Raw genomic sequence first — 12,415 nt, 5'->3', positions numbered from 1 at the left:
AATATTAAAGAGTGTGTAGGCTTCTCGCAGTACTTGTGCGGAATGCCTAAGTGCGTATACATCTTACTTCCGCGTAGGTCTCAAACCTATAAATAGGGAGCTTGGCCTCTCATTTGTTGTTGATTCTAGAAGGATTGCCCAAGCCATATTGATCTCTCTTGTGAATTCGCCCGAGACTTGATCTTTGTTGGCTAAGGTAATTTACGAAGACCGGGACATGGTTGTAGATCATTTATAGGGATGGCATCGGGCCGGGTTTGGGCCGGGTTTAAGTAATCCCGGACCCAGACCCGATAAGGAAAACTAGTCCCAAACCCGGACCAAATACCCAACGGGTAAACGGGTTTACTAACTAGCGGGTAAACAGGTTTACCCGCAGGTAAATGGGTACCCGTTTACTTTTTTTTTTAGCAAATAAATACATTACCAAAAGCATATACAATCTATAACTCTGTAAATTATCTGCTTTATTTATATGTGTATATTTGTACAGTATATATTATTTTCTATTTCCAATTATTATCACTATCAATTTTTAAAATATTTTTATAAATCAGATTCTTGATTTGAATGCAAATGAAAATGTGAAATTGATAGATGATAAATAAATATATAAATTCATATTGACCTTGTAATCAACATATTTTTTAATTTAATTTTTGTTATTATTCATTTTTAATTATTATTATTGTTATTATTATTATTATTATTATTATTATTATTATTATTATTATTATTATTATTATTATTATTATTATTATTATTATATTATTATTATTATTATTATGCGGGTATACGAGCCGGGTAAACGGGCCGGGTAGACGGGTCTTTATTTAAACCCAGACCCGAACCCGAACCCGAACCCGAATATTTTTTGAAAAACAATCCCATACCCGGCCCGAGACCCGTAGACCCGGACCAAAAGGTCCCAAAATCCTAATCGACATCCATTGTACCCCTCATTGCACTCAATCCTTGATTAGCCTTTATTGGATAATCTAGGATTGATCACAGACCTTTAACACATTATTCGTTCTAGATATTAAATGCGTGAATTTTTTACAGTACAATGTGGATGTATAGTTCATCTAAGTACAATGTTTAATGTTTAATTGAATTGAATTTTCAGATTGAAATCAATGAAAAAGTATGAATTTCTTTTTTAATTGACTTTATTTTTTTTCTTAATGTTTTGTGGGTTGAAAAAGGGTTATCTTAGTAGGAAGATATTATCTTCTTAATTATTTGTAAGTAAGAAGCGAGATATAGGTCTGCATGACAGTAAAACTACAAACTTTTTTTTTTTTTTTTTTTTTTTTTTTTTTTTTTTTTTTAAAACAAAAAAACAAAAACGGCCGTAGATACTACAAATTAGTAAAATTGCATCTTCAAATTGTAAAGTTATACTAATGTGCGGAAAATTATTTAAACTACATGCACTCAAGTTGTAGTTGAGTTTTGTTTTTTAATGATTCAAGTGTATCATTACATACATGATATACTGTCTATGTCGTTTCTATTGATTGGAACTTACAACATCTGCACAGTCCTAAAACCATTGTGGTGATGAAATCAATAAATACGTTTATATTGTTGTGGTTGTGGTTTCTTTTTATGTAAATGATATTAATGGTAAATTTTATGTTCTCATTGTAATTTTGTTTCCAGTTGCGAATCCGGTTGCATCCGCTGTTTCATTCTGTGCTTGCTGTAAGTAACTACCTTCTTCATTACCATTGTCTTTTTTTTTTTTTTTTTTTTTTTTTTTTTTTTTTTTTTTTTTTGAAAGGCAATGTTAGTGGTTAGAGTTAATTCACGAAAATCCCCCCCCCCCCCCCGAGACTCGAACCCTTGGTCTCCTCGAACACCATGTTAACATGGTGACCAATGAGGCAAAGCCCCATTGGCTTTGTTTATTTTCTTTCATTCTTATCTATTTTATTTTGTGTTCTAATTGCTAACTGTTGTGTGCTGAAACATCTGCATTCCTTGCTTATATTGAAACTTGCATACTATATATATATATATATATATATATATATATATATATATATATATATATATATATATATATATATATATATATATATATATATATATATATATATATATATATATATATATATATATATATATATATATATATATATATATATATATATATATATAGTGGTAGGATCAAGAGGGAAGTAACCATTCGGGGGGAAGCGGGGGGAAGCAAAAAAATTTTTCTTTTTTCTTTTTTTGAAAAAACTTTGTTCACGAACATTATAGATGAGATGAAAATATGAACATTTAGTAGAGACACTTTGTGATAAATGTTTTTATTTTGGCGGGAAAACGCTCGAAGAAGTAATATATAACAATTATCATGTTTTTCGAGCGTATTTTGAGGTTTCAGCTATTGGGGTTTAGATATTAGGGTTTAGATATTAGGGTTTATAGAGTTTAGATATTAGGGTTTAGAAATTTAGGGTTTAGGGTTTAGATTTAGGGTTTAGATTTAGGATTTAGATTGAGTTTTTAACACGAACGGTTTAAAGTTTAGGGTTTAGGGTTTAGGGTTTGGTGTTTTGGGTTTATGGAATAAACCCAAAACCCTAAACCCTAAACTCTAAATCGGGCTAAATTTTACTTCACAAAACATGAAAAAAAAAACGTTCATATTCTTCACTAACAATATTATCTTAAATGTTATTTTTGTCGATCGTTTTCCCGCCTAAATAATAACATTCATCACGAAGTGTCTCTTCTAAATGTTCATATTTTCGTGTGATCTTGATGCCGGAAAAAAAAATTTAAAAAAAAAAAACAAAAAAAAAAATTTTTTTTGCTTCCCCCCGCTTCCCCCGATTGGTTACTTCCTCATTGATCCTGCCCCTATATATATATATATAGTGGCAGAATCAAGAGGGAAGTAACCATTCGGGGGAAGCGGGGGGAAGCAAAAACTTTTTTTTTCGTTTTTTGAAAAAACTTTGTTCACGAACATTATAGATGAGATGAAAATATGAACATTTAGTAGAGACACTTTGTGATAAATGTTTTTATTTTGGCGGGAAAACGCTCGAAGAAGTAATATATAACAATTATCGTGTTTTTCGAGCGTATTTTGAGATTTTAGCTATTGGGGTTTAGATATTAGTGTTTAGAAATTTAGGGTTTAGGGTTTAGATTTAGGATTTAGATTGAGTTTTTAACACGAACGGTTTAGAGTTTAGGGTTTAGGGTTTGGTGTTTTGGGTTTATGAACACCAAACCCTAAACCCTAAACCCTAAACTCTAAATCGGGCTAAATTTTACTTCACAAAACATGAAAAAAAACGTTCATATTCTTCACGAACAATATTATCTTGAATGTTATTTTTGTCGATCGTTTTCCCGCCTAAATAATAACATTCATCACGAAGTGTCTCTTCTAAATGTTCATATTTTCACGTGATCTTGATGCCGGAAAAAAAAATTCAAAAAAAATGAAAAAAAAACATTTTTTTACTTCCCCCCGATTGGTTACTTCCCCATTGATCCTGCCCCTATATATATATATATATATATATATATATATATATATATATATATATATATATATATATATATATGTGTGTGTGTGTGTGTGTGTGTCTATATATATATATATATATATATATATATATATATATATATATATATATATATATATATATATATAGGGGCACGATCAATGGATAAGCTTAAAAGGAGTACAAACGGGATAAGCAAAATAAAATTTTTTTTTTTTGAATGTTTTTTTACATTCATAAATCTGCATTAAAATGCACCTCTAATCAATTTTTTTCATAAAAAAAAAAAAGTTCAAAATCTTTCAAAAATCGATGATGAATGGTAAAATTAACCATTCATCGGGTTAATTTATCATTCATCTTGTTTACGATGAATGATAAAATTAATCAATGCTAAAAAAAGCAGATGAATGGTTAAATTAACCATTCATCTGTTTTTTTTATCATTCATCATAAACAGATGAATGGTTAATTTAACCATTCATCTGGTTTTTTTTAGCATTGATTAATTTTATCATTTATCGCGAACAAAAAGAATGATAAATTAACCAGATAAATGGTTAATTTTACCATTCATCATCAATTTTTACCATTCATCATCGATGTTTACCATTCATCATCGATTTTCGAACGATTTTGTTAAAAAACTTTTTAAAATTTTCTCGTTTTCTTCTATTTACATATTAAAGGATCGTTTTTTTTAAAAAAAAAAAATTTGAAATTTTACTTATCCAGTTTGTACCCCATTTAGTGCTTATCCATGGATTGGTCCACTATATATATATATATATATATATATATATATATATATATATATATATATATATATATATATATATATATATATATATATATATATATATATATATATATAGGGGCATGTTCAAACGAAAACCACAAAAAAGGCGAGAACTACGAGATATAGTTTTTATGCATTTAAATGCAACAAATTACATGCACATGTTAATTAATGCTCATATTATTAACAAACATATATTCATTATCATAAATTACATGTTACATTGTTAGTTATATGAAATGTTCACATGTTACACGAAGAAATATTCACTTGTAAACGAGAAACTATATACTTGATTACATAGATAAAATTTAAGTTTTTTCGGAATATTTTATGTTTATTCTCACTCTTCATCAACAATGATGGGTGATTTAATCTACTCACATGTGAAAATCTTTGTAAATTAAAAGTTCTCCCCTTTTTTGTGGCTCTCGTTTGAACTTCTGACTATATATATATATATATATATATATATATATATATATATATATATATATATATATATATATATATATATATATATATATTGTCCACTTCAAAGAGGCAAAGAAAAAGGAGGTTTGTAAAACCTGATTTGACTGACGTTGGTGAAAGTAGTCGACTTTTTTGAAACATCATCCGTCACTGCAAGACAGATGGCTAGAAGGCATATACTATCTCGACGTAATAGTCTTCAGTTAACTTCTAATAGTGTTAGCAAAAGGGGTGTGTTGTGTGATGGTTCTTCAGGTGTTAGTTCTGTTTTTTATGACGGTTGTACTTCACGTGTCAGGTTCTCATACAACCTAATACTCTCATGCCAATGGAAACTATTACCTGCATACTTGCTTATAACAAATATTCTCATATTTAAAATTTTCATTATTTATATAAGGCATACCATAGCTATTACTTGATTATCTGCTATGAATGACCATAAGATGTATGAATACTAACATGACATTTGATAGTTATATATTATATATGTTACGGAGTATTAGTTAGTCATTTGCTAATCAATAGCCAGTTTCTACTTGATTGATCACCCACAAATATATATAGTGCTTATTTACGTGTTACTCATCATTTACTATTTATATCTGTATACAGAATGGCAGCAATTACCCCTGTTAACCAGAACCAGCTCAGACTAGATGATGCACATGCAATGATTGAAGTTAAGGTCTATAGAATGTGGATCCACAAAAATACACCAGATCAAACACCTAGAGGCTATTGTTGTTTGCTACTAGATATCCAGGTATGTATCTACAATTTGTAATAATAATTAAAGGGTAAGTGTTGACCCATTTGAGTATAAAGGTGTATATTATACCCCATTTGTATAAATATGAGATTTGGAAATTGCAAACACGTTTAGAATCCAATTTTGGACTTAGAGAATGATTATAGGTCAATTCAGTACGTTGAGAAGGAATTTAGGTTGTTAAGCCAATTATATAGTTATTTTAAAAAAATGTTAAAATGACTCTCGGCCTTACTTTGCGGGATCGTAAGTTAAAAATTGTTAAGTTTTGATGAAAACTACTAATTGGGATAGAGAGTAGAACCGACAAGCTTCAAAACGGTATAAGATATGTTTAAGTTTGTAGAGTCTAAACGGGTCTTAAAATGTCACCAAAAAGCAATATTGCATATGCTAAAATGTTAACATCAGTTAACAAAATATTGTTTTTTTCATTGCTTATTAATGTGATAATTAGAAACATAATTCGTTGCAATTATCAATTTACAAGCTAACGTTGCAAATATTTCAAGGAAATGCTATGCAAGCAAATATGGACTGCCATGATTTTCTCTCACACTTTAACAAAATTCTTAAATTACACTCGGCCTACAGGGTGACAGATTTTTTCTGTCAACCTACAAGTACCAATCAACAGACAGTACCAAATGACATTTTTCTAACACTTGGCACAATCGCAAGGATTCAAGAAATTCCCGCAGATGACTTCCCAGACCACTACTTCCAGTTTATATCTTACAGCCAGCTAGACCAACGACTTCCAAGGCCTTCAATCCTAACAGGTATTTGAATATCGATAAACTAAATTACATTATATATGTCAATAAACTAAATTATATATATGATGCACAATGACATATTGTACTAATTACAAGCAGATTATATGGGATGTATACAACACATCGAGAACCAAATAACCCACGGGACTCCAAATACAAGGAAAAAACACAACGTGACATACGATTAATCAATCTCAGGTAAATACACAACTTCTGAAAATTCTTACACTTACAAATAGATAATACATTTATATAAACACTCCAATAACAATAACCATATACACAAACACAGTGACGAAGTCATCACCCTCACACTATGGAATGAACAAGCAACCAACTTCAGAGCCGACGAATACAAGCAAATGGAAAAACCAGTGATACTGGTAGTAAGTTCTTGCTGGGTAAACAACAACAATGGTAAGCTTCAAACTTATAAATTCATTTACAGTATAACATTTTTTAGAACATAACAACCATTTTGATATCGCTCAAAAAGCCACGTTTTACCCCCGATATTAAGCCCAAAAACCATAAAGGTTTAAACTTTATTGCCAAAAGTGGCAGGTATTTGCTTCATTTTGTAGGTTTAGTAATTACGAAGGCAATGCAAAAAGAATCGAAGAAAACTGACTTAAAACGAAGAATCTAGACCGAAAACGGCAAAATATCAGAAGACACTCAGAAAAACGGCCTGCCAGTGAAGAAGAAAAACAGCCAGCCACACTATAGTGGACGGCCTGCCTGATTGAAAATGGCCTGCCAAGAAAACTGGCTGCTTAAACGGGCTGCCATCAAAATGGACGGCCCAACAACAAATTAAACGGGCTCATTAAACGGCTAGCCACCAATTTGGACGGCCTGCCATCAAATTGGACGGCCTGCCATAAACGGCCTGCCAGGCCAGGAGCACTATAAATAGGGCCAGTTTGCTCCATTTGAACACACACTCAATTTTACTTTTCAATTAACTTTTCAATAGTAGTTTAGTTAGTAGTTATTTAGTTAGTTTTTACGAAGGAAAATTTCGGAGTAGTAGCAATCTCGGGCGAATCTGTAATCACTTTTCAGGTTTTAATCTAAACGCTTTTCTTTTTTATTTAAATATGTGTTATTATTATCCATGTTTGAATATGCGTTATGATATTACCATGATAGCTTAGAGTATTCGTGTGTTGCCATGATAGAAACCTAGGCTAGAGTAGTTATGACTTTTTAGTGCGGTTACCGTTGTTACACTGAACCTCTGACTATAGTAAGGCTTGTACGCTAGTATCTTAGGGATTGACCAACCTAGGTTGTGAATGAGACTTGTCCACCCATATGGAATTAGCTACTTCGTAGGACTAAAACCCTCGTTTATTCTGTACCCGAAGCATCTATGAACTCATATGGCCGGTGTTCCCGAGAGGCCCGACCTTATGGGACACGGAACCTAGGAATTGAGACATGAATAACCTAGTATGCCTGATAACTGACCCAAGGAGACCTCTTAGGGCCTGTTATGATCCACTTAGTTGTACCCAATTGTATGTTCCATCTCCCATTGCATGTTCTTGTTTGATTGTTGTTTTAGGACTGGTATTACTATATATTGAGTGCATCTGGTAGATTTCTATCTGTATCATTGTCAGTGTAGCACTGTAGCACTGTAACACTGTATGTAACGACCCTGGATTTTCCAACGTTTAATTAATAATGTTTATTATTAATACTTGTGATTAAATGAATGTATGTTATTACATTTACTTGTTATCGCGATTAACTTTTAAATGCCCGAAACGTCTTTGTGACACACGTACATTGCACGAATAATATTTTAAGATATTATTGACATTCATGATTAAGTTTTATTAATCATTTTGATTAACTATGGCTACTAGTTAATTACTTGGGCTTTTATTGGATTTATTTGTTTAACTACTTAATTGGACTTGGGCTTGTGATTAATGGACTTAAGAGCCCACCCTACTTCTTCAGTGGACTCATTAGCCCATTACTTCCATGTAAGTATCATCATTAAGGTTTAACTAGGTGGTTTGGTTCATGGAATCTAGTTGCTTGCTTAGTTACACACCTTTCCCATAACAAGACACCTTGTAACCAACTTTTAAAGACTTTAACATGCATGATCTAGTGGACTTATCCCTCCTCCCCTTTGATGAGCCAAAACCGTCGGCCATATTGGTCAATGGTAGAGTTCAAATCTTTTTTTTACTACTTGATTCACTAGTATCACTTCACTCTCACATACTCTTCATTTCATACTTCCATTTCTCTCACTTTTCTCTCTAATTCTTGTAAGTAACAAGGTTTCTTTTCTTTCTTTTTTCTTCAAAAACCGAATCCCAAACACTCTTACATTCATCATCATTTACTTGTTAATACTTGTTCATGTTTGTTACTTAGTTACATGAACTTTGTTGTTGTTATTTACTTACATGTTGTTAAGAACCAAACTCTTTAGTTTGATTCTTCATATTATCTTGTATTTACAAGAACACACAAGAACATAAACTTACTAGTTTATGATTCTACCTTTATTGTTTTTAAAAGATGAAAGTTCATGTGTTGTTAAACTCATACTTGTGATTCATGTTTGTAAACTTAAAGTTTACATTCTTAAAGATCAAACTTTGGTTTGAATCTTTAAAGTATGAACAACCATGACTTGTTACTTGTATATTTAGTTTATTACTTCATTTCTTGTACATTTAAATTCGTGTTTGTAGCTTTGATGGTCAAGTGTTACTAGTTAACTTTGATCTCATTTTTCTTGAACAAAAGTTGACTTGAAAGTTCAAGAACATGGAAGTGTAACTCTTTAGTTATAACTTCATATACTTGTGATAGATCTAAGTTCTATAGCTTATGGTCTACTTATTTTGTCATTAACAAAAGCTTGAAAGCTTACATATACTTTACAAGATGAAAATCTAAGTTTTGTAGCTTATAGTTTCATTAAAGTAAAGATTCAAGTATTATTACTTAGGATTTAACTTAATAACTTTAGATCTACACCTTTGGGTCTTGGATCTTCAAGATCTAACTAAGAACTATGTTCTACATCTTAAGATCTTTATTAGTTAGTTTACTTTCAAGTTTGTAGTTCAATATTACTTTTATAGTTCATGTATGTGTTAAATCTAAGACTTTGATGTAACTTTGGTTCATCAAACTACATACAACACTTAATTGAGTTGTGCTACATGTCTTAGACTTACACAAGTGTTATGATAGTGAAACCTTGGTTAATATGATGCAAACACATCAACGAGTTGTACACTTGAAGCTATATGCATCAAGGATGAGAACCGTGATAAGCATCGAGCACCAAAAACCACCGGAACCTACTGTTTTACTATTTCTGGGTCTGATCAGTATGACATGGGCTACTGTAATGTTGATATTCAGTTATCTCTGTTCGATTAGATAACTTTTCATTTAGGACTCGTCTTAATGCGAGTTACGGTTTAGGATATATGGCCCTCCGATCGTCGCTATGTCCTTTTAATGTTGTGCTGAAAATTCTGACCTACTCGCACTTAGACCGTCGCCACGGTCAAACGAAGACGAGTTTGCTTCTGGAATTTTTACCACGAATAAAGGACTCATATACGGAGCCATGGCCACTGGTCTCACCTTATTTCAGTAGGTATAGAGGCCGTGGTGACTGATCCAAATCAGCCTTTGTTTTAAACTACTTTCATGAACGAAACTTACTTTGCACCTTTTGTTTGATGATGAATGATGATGACCCTTAAGACCTAATTTACATAATTTTAAACCTATTGGGACGATTTACTGACTTAGTAACTTTTGACTTAGGTTGAGGACTTTTCGGACCTACGTACTTGCTTACTTTCCCGGACCGACTTTACTACTACTTTATCACTGTGAGTTATAGCATCCCTTTTTACTTAAACTATTTTGGGACTGAGAATGCATGCGTGTTTTATGTTTTACATACTAGGCACGAGTACTTAAACTTTATATATGTGTTGGTTATACAACGGCATAAACTTTCCCTTTAGCTCGGTAACGTTTAGTCATTGGTTTTTGAACCGGTGAACGCGAATCTTAGATATGGATCCATAGGGTTTGACATCCCCACTCGGGCTAGTCACGCTAGCATTTAACGAGTGTTTAATACTTCGTATACATACGCACTCACCAAGTGCACTTACAGGGGGTTATAAACGTTAACTTAGTTACCAAGTGCCCACTGTTAAACATATAATTTATCATACTGTTTTGAAACGCTCCTTGTAGCACTGAAATCTCTTGGCCTACATTACATTACTGTTATACTTAAACTATAGCTCACCAACCTTTGTGTTGACATTTTTAAGCATGTTTTTCTCAGGTGCGTAAGGTTAGCTGCTTCCGCTGTTGTACTAGTCATGCCTCGTAGACTTCCGCTGTGCTTTACTAGAGATGTCACTGCATGAAATACTTTACCTTGCATTCAAACTTTAATACTTTTGAACTGTGTATTTGTAACGACCTTTGGGTCACGTACAATTATTAATTGCTTTTGTTCATTGAAGCATACTTTTGGGTTGTTAAACATTCGATGTTGGTTAAGACATCACTTTTATCATGAATGCACACTTGTTTTGAAAACGCATATAGTGTTTGACCTTGTAATGATCCTGTTGTTGATGGTCCATACATGTTGATTTAGTACGGGGCATCACATTTGGTATCAGAGCATTGGTTGTAGGGAATTAGGATGCATTAGTGAGTCTAAGACCGACCCGAGTAGGATTCACTAATAAGACTAATCTACAACTTGCTTGTTTACTTGTTTCCGATGAACTTACTGTATGCTGCTGCTTACTTTTACTGCTATATGCCGTATGCTACTACATGTTTTCACTACTGCATGCTACTATTTGCTTTCGATTGCATGCTACTCCTGTACGATTCGATATTATTGCCATGCTATTTACTGTTATACATGATTTAGACTGTTGGCCTAATACGTGCTTGCTTTATGACTTACTGACATGGAAAATTTATTTTTCCTTGTTCAGATGTCGGATATTCCACCTGCTATCATTTTGGGCAGTTCAGACTCGTCAGCCACCTCACCTACTGCTGCTGCCGACACACCGATCCCGTTGCCTACTAGTGACCCCGGTGCTTCATCCTCCGGAGCTAGCAGCCATACGCCTGCCCCAGTGGTTACTCTAGACGGAACCCAGGACCCTTCGGAGATTCCAGATCCATCTGCCCCCGGACCCTCGATGTCACAGCCCCACTCCGGTGAGATTGTGATTCCCGCAGAATTCGGGGAAGGTCCATTCCGTAACCGGTATCACCATTGGTGCCGACGCGCCCCTGATGGACGTCTCATTCCGATCAGACCCGCCCGATACCGACAGATTGTGACAACCCGGAAATTTCCAATCAAATTTAAACTTTATCTTTATATTATTCCGACACGATAAGCAAAGTTTGTTAAGTTAAATCTCAAGAATTTTAAACTGTGTTCATACATTCATTATAACCTCGACCAAATTCTGAAGATTCATGAACCGTTATATATAAATAGATATGTATATATATGTATATATATATATATATATATATATATATATATATATATATATATATATATATATATATATATATATATATATATATATATATTATAACTTGAGAATATTAATAAAGTATTAAACGTATATTACTTTACACGAACGCATTTGTTTCAATATGTTTATCGATGGAATTAGAAGATAATATCAAATGATTGATTTATCAGATACATTGTGATATGATTACGGGTCTATGTTATGAGGTCCACTGTGATTTAAGAAATCTATTCTTTTTGACAACATTCGGAAAATGGTAAAGTGATTTATAAGTAAGAACGTGGAGTGTAAATAACTTAGATGTTGGATATCGACAAGTTAAGTAACTCAACATTTTTCATACGTTTATTTAACCTTTGGACTTTATCCCATGCTTCACCAACAGACCGTAATTTAAAAACTTGAAACCTATTATGAATATATATGATTCTACTTTTCTAAAACGTTTTATG

Source organism: Rutidosis leptorrhynchoides, chromosome 1, assembly GCF_046630445.1.
Source record: "Rutidosis leptorrhynchoides isolate AG116_Rl617_1_P2 chromosome 1, CSIRO_AGI_Rlap_v1, whole genome shotgun sequence".
NCBI classification, from domain to species: Eukaryota; Viridiplantae; Streptophyta; class Magnoliopsida; order Asterales; family Asteraceae; genus Rutidosis; species Rutidosis leptorrhynchoides.
This window is presented reverse-complemented; position numbering follows the sequence as displayed.